This window comes from Haliaeetus albicilla, chromosome 22 (genome assembly GCF_947461875.1).
Source record: "Haliaeetus albicilla chromosome 22, bHalAlb1.1, whole genome shotgun sequence".
NCBI classification, from domain to species: Eukaryota; Metazoa; Chordata; class Aves; order Accipitriformes; family Accipitridae; genus Haliaeetus; species Haliaeetus albicilla.
Genome location: NC_091504.1, coordinates 22,338,053 through 22,351,493, shown reverse-complemented (window position 1 = coordinate 22,351,493; position 13,441 = coordinate 22,338,053). Strand labels below are relative to the sequence as shown.

The window sequence follows — 13,441 nt, the reverse complement described above, 5'->3', positions numbered from 1 at the left end:
GCGCGGAGGGCGGGGCGGGCGGGCGCCGTGCCCGCGGCTCACACAAAGGCGGCGGGAGCGTGCGCTGTGGGGAGTGCGCATGCGCAGTAGAGGCGTCGGCCGCCCTGGCTGAGGGGAAGGGAGATGGTGTTATCCCTGGTGGGTTGTAGCCTTGTGAGGTGAAGGAGGCTATGGCTGCTTCTGTTGGAAGGGGCAGGAGCTAGGTGTCTGTGGGCTCTCTGGGTTTGGGGAGGCCCGAAGTGCTGTTGGAGGGGCTGGTTTGTGTGAGGTCTCCTGAGGTGGGGGTTGGCAGGGGGGAGCTGTAGGCTTAGGGAGGAGGTTGTGAGGAGTTGAGGGGAGATCGTTTGGGCTTCTTCAGTGTCGGTTGACTTACAGAGACTTGGAGAGCTACCACGCTAGGAGTCTTTGTGACCTGCCTTTTGGAGGCTGAAGGATGGAAGGAAGGCGCTCTCCATGGCAGAGGATAACAATCCTATACCTAACTCATTCAGATGATGTAGGACCTTCTCTCCTATCTGGCTGGGATATAGAATGAAGTGCATTTGTAGTACTTTGCCCTACTCGTAATCCCCTTGAGGAGCTGCTTGCTGTTAGGGGTCTCATGGTTTGGCTCCTGTAAAACTTTAAACTCCATTGCCTGTGAGGTTTTGTGAGCTCAAGTACAACAACAACAAAAAAAGGCAAGTCTGGGGGAATGAGGAGAGATTATTGACTCCCAGATATACTGAGGAGCAGTAGAGTAGCGAATTTAATTTCGAGTCTGAGAGAAAATAAACAATTTATAAGCCTCTAGAAGGAAACAAGAAGGTGAATGCTAGCCAGTATGGCTCTGCTGTGAATGAATTGAGCCAATCTAATTTCCTTTTCTGGCAGCATAACAACGCTTGCAGATAAGGGAGAAGCAGTATATGTCATATATCTTGATTTTTTAGTAGAGCTTCTGACACTGGCTTGTAGGATATTCTAATAATAAACTGGGAAACCAGTCTAGATGATACTGCTCTAAGGGAGTTGCAAAACTGGTTGAGGAAAAATGTACTTGATATCAGTGCTTGTACAGGGAATTACCCTGGGTCCATTACTCATCCATGATGAAATAAAGAATGTAATTACTGCATTTGAAGATGAGATCAAGTTTGAAGGCAGAATAAACACAGTCATAGAACTAGGATTCAAAATGGGAGCTCTATGGAAAAAATAGGATGTGGTTCAGTAGCAGGTGCACTGCTGTATGCTTTAATGTAATCAACTTCAGAATTACAAGGCTGGGAAGAATTGGGCAGCTGGCTGTGCTGCAGGAAAGGATGGAAGGGCTGCTGTGGATTGTAAACTGAACAGGAGTCCATAATGTCTTGCTGTTGCAGAAGAGGCAGACACCATGCAGGTCCACGTAGGTAAGAAAATGCTAGTAACACGCAGGAATCCTGCTCTGCCGAGCTGTGCTAGAAGAGTATGTCCAATCCTGGGCTCCGCACAAGAGAAATATGAATGATTTGGAGAAAAAGGTGGCAATAATGATCAGAGTCTGTGAACGCATGACTTTAGCTGAGCCTGTTGAGAGGACAGAAAACTGAGGAAAGATGTGGTAAGTCTTCAAATAGATAAAAGGCTGCTGCTATGAGGAAAGGAACAATTTGTTCTCTTATGTCCACTGGGGGTAGGGCGAGAAGTCATAAGCAAAGATAACAGCAAGGCAGATCTAGGTTACAGTGAAAAAAATTCTCAGTGATTCCTTTGAAGTAGTCAAGCCCTGTGGTGGACTGACTTGGCAGGATGTAGGGCTCTTTTTAGAGGTTTTTAAGTATGGATCAGACAAATATTTGTCAGAATGGCAAAAGTGCAATACAAGATCTTGTATTCGGGAAGGAGGCTAGAGTCGCAGGTCTCCTAAATCAGTGTTACTATGGTTCTGTAACTCTGAGATATGTAATCATGCAGCCCTTATTGGCTTAACGATAAAACTAGATCAGCTGCACAGATTAAAGATACACAACTAGGCCAAGTAAAATTACGTAACAGGAATGAAATTACGTTTAAGTATGGTTTTATGTTTACAAAATTATTTTCACCAGATGGAGTGAAAGTATCTAAATGAGGAACTCTGCAGAGCTTTTAAGCATTAAAAGCTAAGGCCCTGTCTCCAGCAAAGCTTTCCAGAGAATTTTCCACCATTGTTCCTGCTCTATTGCTGATACAATTATGCTGTGCTAATCCAGAAAGGATGCCAATGTTTTTGAGATTAAGGCCTTGGAAGCAAGGCTGAACTGATCTTAGTGAAAGTAGTTTAGATGCAGTCTGACCGTAAGATGTATATTAAAAAATTTTGAGCTGGGACATCCTCATGCAGCAAATGCATGCAGATGGGTAGCAGCTAGTCAAAAAGAGGTCTTTTGGAAGCACGCTGTTATATATACAAACAGGTAATTGTGGATAAAAATACTCACTGTGAGAGGCATTGTAGATGTGCATTGTTCACCCAAGTATTTGAAAATACAGCAATTGCCAGCACAGTGTGATATCATGCCTGATGCTTAAAAGATGCAGCAAATGTAATTTTTTCCCCCTAATTTTAGTCCCTGCTTCTCTAGAACTGCCATCTAGATCACAGTAATTTGTCAAAATTGGTTTTCATCAGTAATGTCCTTGAATTGTCAAGAACAATTGCCTTAAGATCAGATAAAGTCACTGATGATTTAAATAACTGCAAATCTGGGATTTTTAAGCAGGGAGAATCCATGTATCCAAATGTCCTGCTTTTTTGCTACTAAATACTGTGTCCACCTTGCCAACTCCTGTTTTAACTTTGTGGAATGTGTGCAGCGGTCATAATACAGAATGAGAAAAAAGGAAGACTGTTCCCGCTGCGTGCAGCTTGACCAGACTTTTACTGTGCAGTCTTTTTGCATACCGGCTTTCTAGGTGATGATGAGCTTGGTGCTGACTGCTTTTCCCCTGCTGCCAGAGAAGATCTGTGGTGAAGCAGGTAGAAGCCTGCGTGTTCAGGCCGGCAGGCCCCTAGGTAGGCTCAGGCTCTAAATGACCACCTGCAGAGCAAAGTGTAAAGTGTGTGACATCTGGCAGCATCTGTGCTCTGTTAGCCTGCTTTTCAAAGGTTGTATGCCTAAATGCATTTGTTCCAGTTGTCCAAGCAGGGCTTGGTGAACAACAGCAGGATGTTTGGATGACAGCAGTGTTTTACTCTAGCTCCTACAGAAAATGATCACTAGAAAAGAAACAGCAGCAGTGTTTATCACCATTTTTTTAGATTATGGCAGCAAAATTGTGCAGTGGCATTGTTAACGTTGGCTGATTCAAGGCATTCCCTAAGGGTCAGCACTGCTAGTTCTGGAGCAATTCTCCCGCAACCAACAGTCTCATGTCCTGCAGACTGTACCCCACTGTGCTGCCACAGGAGCTGTTTCTGCCTCCCAGCTTGTTTGAATTTGCTCTTTTTGCGCTACTCTACCCTCCTGTTGCAACACCCTGCTACGTCTAGCATCTTAGGTTTGAGCGGCAACCCCAAACGCTATGTTCTGCTGTCTTGCTGCGAACAAATTCATGGTTTTTCCCCGTACAATAACCTTTATTAAGACTATGAATGAAGGCTATTGATGAGGGGGATTATTTGCAAGAGGTGGCCCAGATCGCACCTTCTATCCTTGACTTGAAAAATCCCAAATCTGGGTTTGCAGATCCTTTTCAAGTAGTGTTGGATATCTTCTATCATTCCAGGTATACTTGAGAAGTATATTTGCAAGTTTCCAGGTCTGACACACAGATAATTCTTCTATCTGCAGATCATTGTACAGTTTTTCTGTCTTCTAGTCTTTTTCCCAGGTAGGCCACTTCTTGATATCTGAGACCTGTTGTTTTAATCAGTACTACAGCAATTTTTCAAGGAGCGGCTTTTGGCAAGATACACAGTAGTCTGGAAGAAAAGAGGGGACTGAAGCTGTGTTGCAGTAGCATCTTATTTACCTTTCAAAACCTTGCTAAGAAAGAAGGTAGAAATGCTGTAATATCTAAGCACATTTGATAAGCAATGATGTGCAACCCCTTGTTTTTACCCCAGGGAAAGGAGGAGAGGGAGTAGGAATTGCATGGTACTTGCTTTGTATGGTTTTGGTCCCTGTCTTCCCTGCTAGACTTCTGGAGTGTACAGAAGTGTCCTGGAGTACCATGCCAGGATGAGGTGGGCTTTTTCCTGAGAGAAGTCCTTGCTGTGCAGTTTTGGTGCCCTTGAGAAAAGATTTAGCCCTTAATGTGCATCCCTTTTGGAAGCAGAGGGATGCTACTCTTTTCCCCTGTCTGTTTTACCTTTAGTGAAAACACATCTGTACTAACCATTAGCCATTTCAGAACTTATCTCTGTGCGTAGAGAGAATTGTGGAATATCCCTGTTCCCTTTTGTAGGGAGTTGCATGAGTCAGCTGGTGTTGAGAACATATCTATGTTTTCCTCATTGCCATCCCACACCCTTTTCTGCTCTAATAAATTCATGGCAGGTGGGTTCAGACATGTGAGCTCCAGCTTCAGTGGCTATTCCTGAGCCACTGACACAGAGGAAGAGGATTGAGGCACTTGGATAACCTCCCCAGAAAGCAAGCCCTTTGCTTGCTGAGACACCATGCCTGGTATGCAGTTTGTTTAGAGCTGATTCAACCATCCCATCTCCCTCTCCTCTGCATCATCCAGTTCATGTATGGTCTTCCTTTACTTGGCCAGGCTCTGCCTAGCCTCCTGTTCCTGTACCAGAAATGGTTTGATTTAACAAGAGAAATCTTCGTACTGGAAAAAACTGACGTGGAACATGTCTGATATCTGTGCGTAATGACATCAAGGTGAAGAGTACAGTCATGACTCTAAAGAATGGTAGTTAATAGGTGCTTTTTAAATTGCATGTTCATGTCTGTGGTCATATTAGAGACTGTATTTGAGGGCAGGAAGTGGCTGCAAAGAAGGGAGAGAAGAATCCTTTGTAGAGAATGATGCACGCTTTCGGGTGACTGTCTCAAAAGGTGCATGCAAGCCTACAATGGGCTCTCTGTCTAGGGATGCTGTTAGTATAAATTGAACATGTGCTTCCTGCAGTATGTATTTTGGAGAGACAAAGTGCCCCTGGTGTGCACAAGGTGTGATTGTGTGATCATAAACTATCTCAAGTTGGAAGGGACCCATAAGGATCATCGAGTCCAACTCCCAAGTGACAAAACAGTGAGCTGGAGCAGGGAATACATACAGCTTCCTCAAGTTGCCTCTTCTAAGTTTACAGTTTGTTCTGCATCTTTTCCAGTTGCTCCTGCATGGTGCTAGTTGGTTTTGTAGCCATCTTTTGTGGAAGGCTGGCTCCTTGAGAGGCCTCTTGTTCTTGTGCAGAACTTTCAGTCTCCACATGGTGTTTCTGTTTGGAGTCTAGCTCCATTTCCAGTTCCTTAATTTGAAAAGGAGCAGAAGGATAACTATGTGCAATTATGAGGTTCAGAAAAAGAAATAGGAAGATAGTATCTACCCCAGGAATTTGAAGCTACTCATGCTCTAGAGTTTTGTTGCAGTTGATAAATAAATGGCAACTCATGCCGCTGATGACAGTACACCTTGCGGATTCTCCCTCGTGGGTGTAGATCAGCTGCTCATACCAGTGGCTTGTTACTGCTATACTCAAGCACCATAAAGATTCTGATCGATGAGTTCTGCACAGGGTGCAAAGTGCTGAAGTTCTCTTGCGCTCCAGTGGCTTGAGAGTGTCCTACATGCATCTTTTCTGCCTAGTCTGGATTTCTTTAAATTAGAGCATTCCCTGTGGGACATGTTGGTTGTTAAATGAAAATGTTCCTTTTCAGGTATTTGTGCTGAATGTGGAAACTCAGGTGCAAGAAAAAGTTTCACAGCTGCTCTGCTGGAATGATCTTTCTAATATATTTGTTCATGTTCTTCTTACCCTGGAGTTTCATGATGATGCTTTTTTTTCTCCTTTCAGGGCTAACTGCTCAGCCAATTCCATCTTGACTTACAGGTCTTTTATTGCAGTTTAATAGTTCTTCTTAATCTTTTCCAGGTGCACGTAATGATCCTGCTCCTGACACAGATCTTTTGCCACACAGGAAGCCTGTGAGGAAAGTATGAAACAGATTGACAGCTCATACAGATCATTGAAAGCTAGGATACGTAGACCTGATATCTGTATGTTACCTTCTGAGAAATTTTGCCATATCTTTAATTTTTCTGTGTATCATAGGTTGCCTTTCTAAAGACCGGATCCACAGTTCACTGAAATCAATGGAAGTAATCCCAGCTGAGTTGGACAACTCTAGATTGGATCATAAACCAGGTGGTGGTATGCTTGCTTAGTACCACTGGACTAATCAAAGGTATTATCCCCACCTATTATTAAGTCAATAGCTTTAGTTCTAATGACACTTCAGGCTTTTATTTCTACCCTTCAGTGGAAAGAGGGTGGCTGAGAGCATACTGTAGATGGAAGGTGAAGATACTGTCTGAACATGCAGTGGCTGAAAGCACAAAGGTGGCAGAAGGCTCAGCCTCACCCTGGGAGGAAATGCTGTGCATTAAATCCACAGCTAGCTATGATATTTCTGAAGTGCCAGTTGTCAGCACAGTGCCAAAGGAGCAATCTGCTCGGTGCTGGCAACTTTTCTCCCCTCTGTGCCAATTACGAATGCCATTGACTAGCTAGAGAGGGAAGCCGGCCTACTCTTTGTTGGAGGCCTGATGGGTGTGATGAGTGGAGTTGTGTAATAAGTGAAAGAAAGGACAAATTGAGAGGAAATGGAGGAATTCCTCAGGGTGCCATCTGTGATGCAGATTACCAGGGAGGCAGAGAGGAAGTGGATTTCTTCTTTTGTGGATTAATTTTGCTAGGCTGCAATCAGTGAGCTAACATGCATTCTGCTTTTCAGGATCATAAAAAGCAATGCGAGTGCTAACATGTATTATTATCACTGTGCTTTAAAATCAGCACTGGAGAGAAATAATGGAATATACACCTTAAGGTTTCCAGCTACCAATGTAAAGGGCAGAAAGGTGGGGAGGTGACTTACATCAGCCACAGCTTTCTTTGCTCTCTCATCAGCTGCTCAGTACTCACTGATGATTTCCTCATGCTTATTAGTAGTGTGTTGAAGGTCAGACTCCAGCTTTCATTTAATAGTAAGCAGACTGATTCTAGAGGGCAGAAAGAAGTCTTAGAGACCCAAAATGTCTTACCTGCTCAGCTTTTCCATTTGGCTCTCAAAGAGATGACTTGTGCATCACAGTTTTCTGTAGTTTGTTTTTTCTTTATAAAATTGTGCACTGTTAAGCCAAGAGGGTTCATCCCCACTGGATCTGCATTATGGAACATTAGGACCTGTGTTATTTACTTTCATGCTTAAATGAGAGCTAAAGTGATGATACACCTCTGAGGCACAAATAGATCCTGTTGTTCATGAAGGCCTTGAGTCTGAGTCTGTTTTCCTGAATTTCTCTGTGTATGGATTTGAGTTTATGTACCAATATTATTTATTTCAAAGTTATGCTGCAGTAGCAGCAGCTGGCTTTAGACCCAACTGAAACTGTATTTGATTGCATTCTCAACAAACATAGTCTCTGCTCCACAGTTTACAATATGTATGTGTCTCTCTATCTCATGGAAAATATGAGCCCCACAGCTCGTTTAGTGCTTACTGTTTACTGATATGAATCATTGGAAGACTGCTGTTGCTGCTGTAAAAATAATAAGCAAACAAAAAAACCATTCTAAGGAAGGAGAACTACAAAGGCTTTAATAGAAAAACTCCATTCTAGCAACACAAGCTGCTCTTCGGCAAAACAACATCATGTTAATGTGCCATTGTGCTCCAGAATGCTGCACAAGTTGTGTGCTGTGTAGGTTTTGTATAACAAATAAGTTTAAAACCCCAAATTTGGTATGGAGGTAGCAGTTCACCTGCTAAAAATTTATCCTTTTATTATCAGTCAATTGGAAGTGAATGTATTGGTTGCATTTTTTGCATTTTTTAACCTATTTGAATAAAAGCCACATTTACGACTCAGTTTTTATAACTGATGTCCCATAATTGCAACTGAGAAATGCTTCTTTTATTATCAGTCCTTTCCAGAAGTTGTACTTTTCTCCTTGGAAATGTTAGCATGTGTGGTCTTTATGGAAAAGAACTGCAGACTGTAATGGTGAATGTTAAAGTAGCTTCTTAAATCTATGCACAGAATGAAATGGTAGGTATGTTATTTCATACTGCAATCTGTAACACAAGGATGCTTAAAATTTCACTAAAATGGATCTCACTGTGGGCTACAGTCTATGGAAGAAATCCGAGCACCATGGAAACAACTAGTAAAACTATAGTTTCAATGGAGGCAGAATTTTACACTGTCCCTTTTAAGGTGGGTTTTTCAAAAGTGTTCAGCACTGTCTTAACTCTTCCACAAAATTTGCTAGAAGTCTTCATAGGCCTTGCTAGGAGCAAAGCTGAGCCAAGATTGTGCTTTTTTAAAAATCCTGCTATCAGTGTAATATCTCTAAAGGCTGAGCTCTTCATGTTCTGTAGAGTTATCAGACCTATCTTACAGACCACTGTTATTTATCCATTATTGGCCTAATCCTGCACTTCTTACCCAGAGTTAAGATTTAATGTTAAACCACTTGCATATAAACTCTCCAACATGATAGCTGTTGCATAAATAGTTCTAATTTCTCTGTACATGGACATTGAGTTCATTGTGCCTTCTCCATCACCTCTAACTGCTCCTAGAGTTTGTGAGAGTGCTCACTGCCCTCCAGGCCAGTCTGCACTTCTTCCAGCTCTCTCTGTAGTGGGCTGAGGCAGCGTGTACCGCTCTTGCAGCTCCTCCTCATGCTGGCAAGCATCCTCATCTATTTAGATCCGAAGTTGAAAGATTAAAGTAAATAACAAAGGGAGAGGAAGCTGAAAGATGTAGGAGGTCTCTCTGCAAAGCTGTTCTTTAAGGTGATGCCAAATTTTAAAATAATTTAAAAAAACAACGCCCCCCCCCCCCCCAAAACCCATCACTGGATCCCAGTATCATGTATGTCTGTCTTGTATCATTGTAGCCACACTGACTTTAAGAGAATTACTTCTGACTGAGACTGATGTAATGGAGGACAAGTTAGGTTTGAGTGTGTATATGTATATATACATGTGTATAGAGGGAAAAAATCTTTGTTGTTACTCTTTAAGTTACTAAAATTGAATTTTTGGCAGCAGTTGTATCACTTCATTCCAACAAAGAGACTAGCCTTTTACTAATTTACTTAGTTTTATTTTAGAAATGAAGAGCCAGAGGAAGCTCCTTAGTTTTAAGTCTCTGTTAGTTTCTAGTCCATTTCTGTTCAAAAAGCAATTACAACTTCTCTTAAAAGCAGAACTTTTTTGTTTTAATTACATATGAATAGTTCTTTGGGTTTCTAGTTGGATAAAAGCTGATAGTAATGCTTGTCTTGTATAAGGTTTGTTGGAACTACTGCAGATTGAAATTGGTATGAGTGGGAGAACCAGGGATTTTGAATATAAATTCACAATTTGTTCAAGATGTCTGCCCAAACAAGAGTACATAATCTACTGCTTTGTTGCTTAAGCTATAAAATAGAACTGGTATGCTTTCCCATCCAGGGACCTGCTTCCACCCTCTCCAGTTTACCTTGACATGCTGTTGCAGTTTATCGAGTGTCCTGACAAGCTCACTGTTGTTCCTGTTGGCAGGATCCAGTTGCATTTCCATGCTGGTTAGGTCAGTGTCTGTCGTCTTAAGCCTGAGAGCTTCAGCACTCCCCTTTGCTTTAGTCTTCAGACTCGCCTGCAGAGACTCAATTGCATGCTGGTGATTATTTCTGCAGAGTCCAGTGAAGCATATGGTACAGCATTCTGTTGTGTTGAGTCTGATCCAGCCTTTGTATGAAGTTATTGCCCACCAAATAATAAAAATACAGTAACTTTTCAAACCTGTTTAAAACTGAGATACCAGGATTTTGCACCAAGCCATTCATGAATACATTCTTTTAAAACGTAGGGCTAGGAGAGCTTTCAAAAGGTCATCTTAAAAATCTACTGCCTGAAATCTGGATCACTTCCTGCCAAACCAGTCCCACTAGACAACGTGTGACCAGACTGCACTTAACTTCCAATGATGGAGACTCTACAACCTCCAGACAATTTGGTCCAAGCAGTAATTCCCCTTAATGATTATAAAACTTTTCTAGTGTCTGCAGCCTTTGCCTGTGGCTTAATGTTATATCATTGCTATACCTGGTTGGTTCAAGTTCTTCCTTCTCATGTTTTCCTGTCAATGTCAGCTTTAACCTGAGCCACTTTGAGCTGCATGCAAATCAGTTTACTTTCTTCAGCCTGCAAGGAAGAGGGCAACAGATGGACTAATAAATGCCCTTTGTGGGGTTATACATACGAAATCCATTTGATGGAATGTGGGCAGCAGGCACCAGGCTGGCATGCAACTCGCACATGTGTAGCATTTTTAACCTCCAGGGAAGACTCTGCTTCCTCCAGTGCCACCTGCAGTTCATCTTTCTCAATCTCCAGTCTCTACCTTTTACAGCTCATGAATGCTCTTCCCTCCATCCCCTAGCTGATTGATTAGATCCTTAATTTCCTCTAGGGAAGAAAACGGATATTTCATATGATAGGTTTATTTCAGGACTCTGAACTTTACCAAGTGCACCAGACACATTCTTTGAATGGAAATGGCATTAAATGGTTCCAGTCACTTTATATCAGCTGCCCTTTTCTTTTGTTGCTAAATATTATCCTGGATTTCTGAATGAACCCTGCTAGCTGCATGTGTTCATGGAGGTGGAAGAATGAAGTCCATTAAATCAAGATAAATTTTTTCCCGGTTTTTATCCAGCCTTCCCCTCTCCCACTTTTAGATGGTTGCTCTTACAAAATGAAAACAGGACACCACATCATCTCTCTACAGCAGAATGGGGCTCTCTGCCAGCTGATGTAGGCCAGCACAAAGGGTTGGGGGAGATAGCCTAGAAAATACTGAGTCTGTGCCAGGGAGGCCATCACTGTTTTCTGTTGGCCGCAAGGGCAGCAGATTGTAGCATCTTCTAAATATTTACAGTGTCATCTTCCAGCCTCCTGTAAGAGATCAATTTTTGCAATTTACAGAAGTGTTTTTTAAAAAAAAAAAAAAAAAAAAAGGAGCCAAGGCAGCTGGTCTCCCTGTAGAGCTAGTGGGGGAGAAGTGATGCCAAGAGAGAGACTCTGAGCAGGAGTTTAACTGACTTGCTCTGAACTGATTCCTGGAGATGCCTAATCCTCCCCCCTGAGGTTAAAGGGAACATCATCCTCCCAGGGTAAAGCTGGCCATTGTTAATAGTCCCCTAAGTGAAGTGCTCAGAATTAGAGAGAATGGTGGTAGCCAGAACTGGGACTGCAGCCTGTGTCTTATCTAAGCCTAATGCCATAACCAGTCCATTATTCCCTTATGTGGAGCTCTGTTGATGATACCTGGCCCAGCCTGTAGTGATGACCTCCTAGTATAACGGTGAGTACAACCAAGCTGCTATTGTGATCACACCTTGAGGGTTCAGAAGGGACCTCGATTCTGAATATTGTCCCCAGAGTCGGTTCCCTGGAAGCAGTACACTGGTGCTAGTTACAATCTTGGGTGATCCAACAGGGGTGGTGTGTGTGTGAGTGCAGACTCTGTCCCAAGAGCAGAATCTAACCTGCGACTTCAAGTGCATCAAAGAGTGAAAGCACTACTAGAAATAAGAAAAGTGGAACTGGTGCTGGAAGGCACTACAAGAGATCATTCACTAGGAATCAAGGGGCTTATGATTTGCAGAGTTTTTTAATGTCAAACCAGTACTTACCCTGAAGGGCCTTGTTCTCCTTCTTCATAGATTCCAGGTGCTCCAAGGATTCTTCACAGGCACTTTTAAGCTCAAAATTTTCAGTTGTGTACATTCCTTCTGGGAACTATCCACTTTCACCTGCAGTAATTTGCATTTTTTGTTGCCATTCTGCTAGTATCTTATCAAAGGCTCTCTGCTTCTTGTCCAGGGCAGCACAAGCAGCACTGGCCTAGAAAGATAAAGCCAAGCATTCACTGGACACAAGTTTTCTTTACACTTTGCTTCTCTGCATGTCCTGCCAGCTAGTCACAGTTAAATTGGCAGCCACTCTAATGACTGGCAGAGTTTCTCTTGGTCACTGTGAATGGATGATTAAAATGTTTACGATGCTTTCTTTCCTCACCATTAGGAATTTAACAAGATCACCCAGTTCCCATCAGTGTGATAGTCTTCCTTGCTCCTGTGGTTATAATGATGCTGCTGTGGAGCAAATGTTTTCCACTTCAGATATTCCTTGTGCAGATGTGCTGTTAGTAATTGCCTGGGTTGATGAGTGTGACTCTTTCTATTTCAAAGATGATTCGGTTACAAACAAGATGTTATTCAAGACTATTTTAGACTGTGTTTAACTGCTTGTCATGAAGGGAAAGAATAAAGGTAAATTTTTCTTTCCTAGGAGCTTTTAATCACAAATATTCTACATATCCTTATGATCCACACATGTGTTCAGATACCATGGTGACAAGCACACCACAGGAACCATAGAATAAAGAACTGCTTCATTAAAGAAAGTGATGGTGAAACAGATTTTTTCAGCCCAGTAACGTAATGCTGTATGTGGGATTTTCAGCTCTTGAGACCTGTTCTAAAGCTGACTGCAGTCACTGGCAGATACCCAAGGACTTCAGTGGATTTGGAGCAGCCTTTGTGCCTATTTTAAGTAACATTTTTATTCAAATGTCCCACAGTTGCACTACTATTCATGCTCTTACACTAACACTAGCAAGAGTAGAAATACTAATTTAATGAAGGAACATTCGTTGCTAGTGTTTAAACTACATGTTGTTTAGATCTGCTTTGAGTATGGTAGTTAATAACCAGTGGTCAACCCACTGGTACTGCAACACTGAAAAGTTCAAAGCAGTATATCATTATCCTTAAAAAGAAGATGAATACCTTGCCTTGCAGTAAAGGGCTTTTGCTTTAGCTGTACTCTTGTTTCTGGAAGTCAGCTAATGAGCTTATGAGAAGCATGCTGTGTGCTCCTAGGAATTAGCTGCGGCTCTCATCTGGGTTTTCTCTTGATGTGATAAATCTTAGCCTTGCTTCTCATGGCCATACGGATTACTTGACATTTAATAGAGAGATCTTAAAATCTTAAGAAATGAGGGACTAGTCCAAAGCCCACCTGAGTTAACGGAACAACTCGAGGGCTTCTGGTACCAGGTCTTAATCTTGCTGGTCAGGCTTGTGCTGGATGCACTCTTGAATGGCTGGATTTCTTGCCTTCTCAAGGTCAACAGCGAGGTCTTTGTTCTAAAGCCTCTGCTTAGTTTTCTCTGTGTTGGCAACCCAGGCTTGGAC

At 42.4% G+C, this 13,441-nt stretch overlaps 1 protein-coding gene across 4 annotated transcripts in view; it reads left to right on the top strand.

The window, feature by feature from the left end:
- Positions 1–13,441, top strand: part of KPNA7 (karyopherin subunit alpha 7) — a 61,387-nt gene that overhangs the window by 777 nt on the left and 47,169 nt on the right. For 3 of the 4 annotated variants that reach the window (XR_011329349.1, XM_069810350.1, XM_069810349.1), the window contains exons 2-3: positions 6,056–6,117; positions 6,236–6,368. The gene's annotated coding sequence lies outside the window, so the exon portion shown is untranslated. Of the gene's footprint in view, positions 1–1,413; positions 1,586–6,055; positions 6,118–6,235; positions 6,369–13,441 lie in introns of those variants that run through there. The other variant, XM_069810351.1, reaches the window with a different exon arrangement.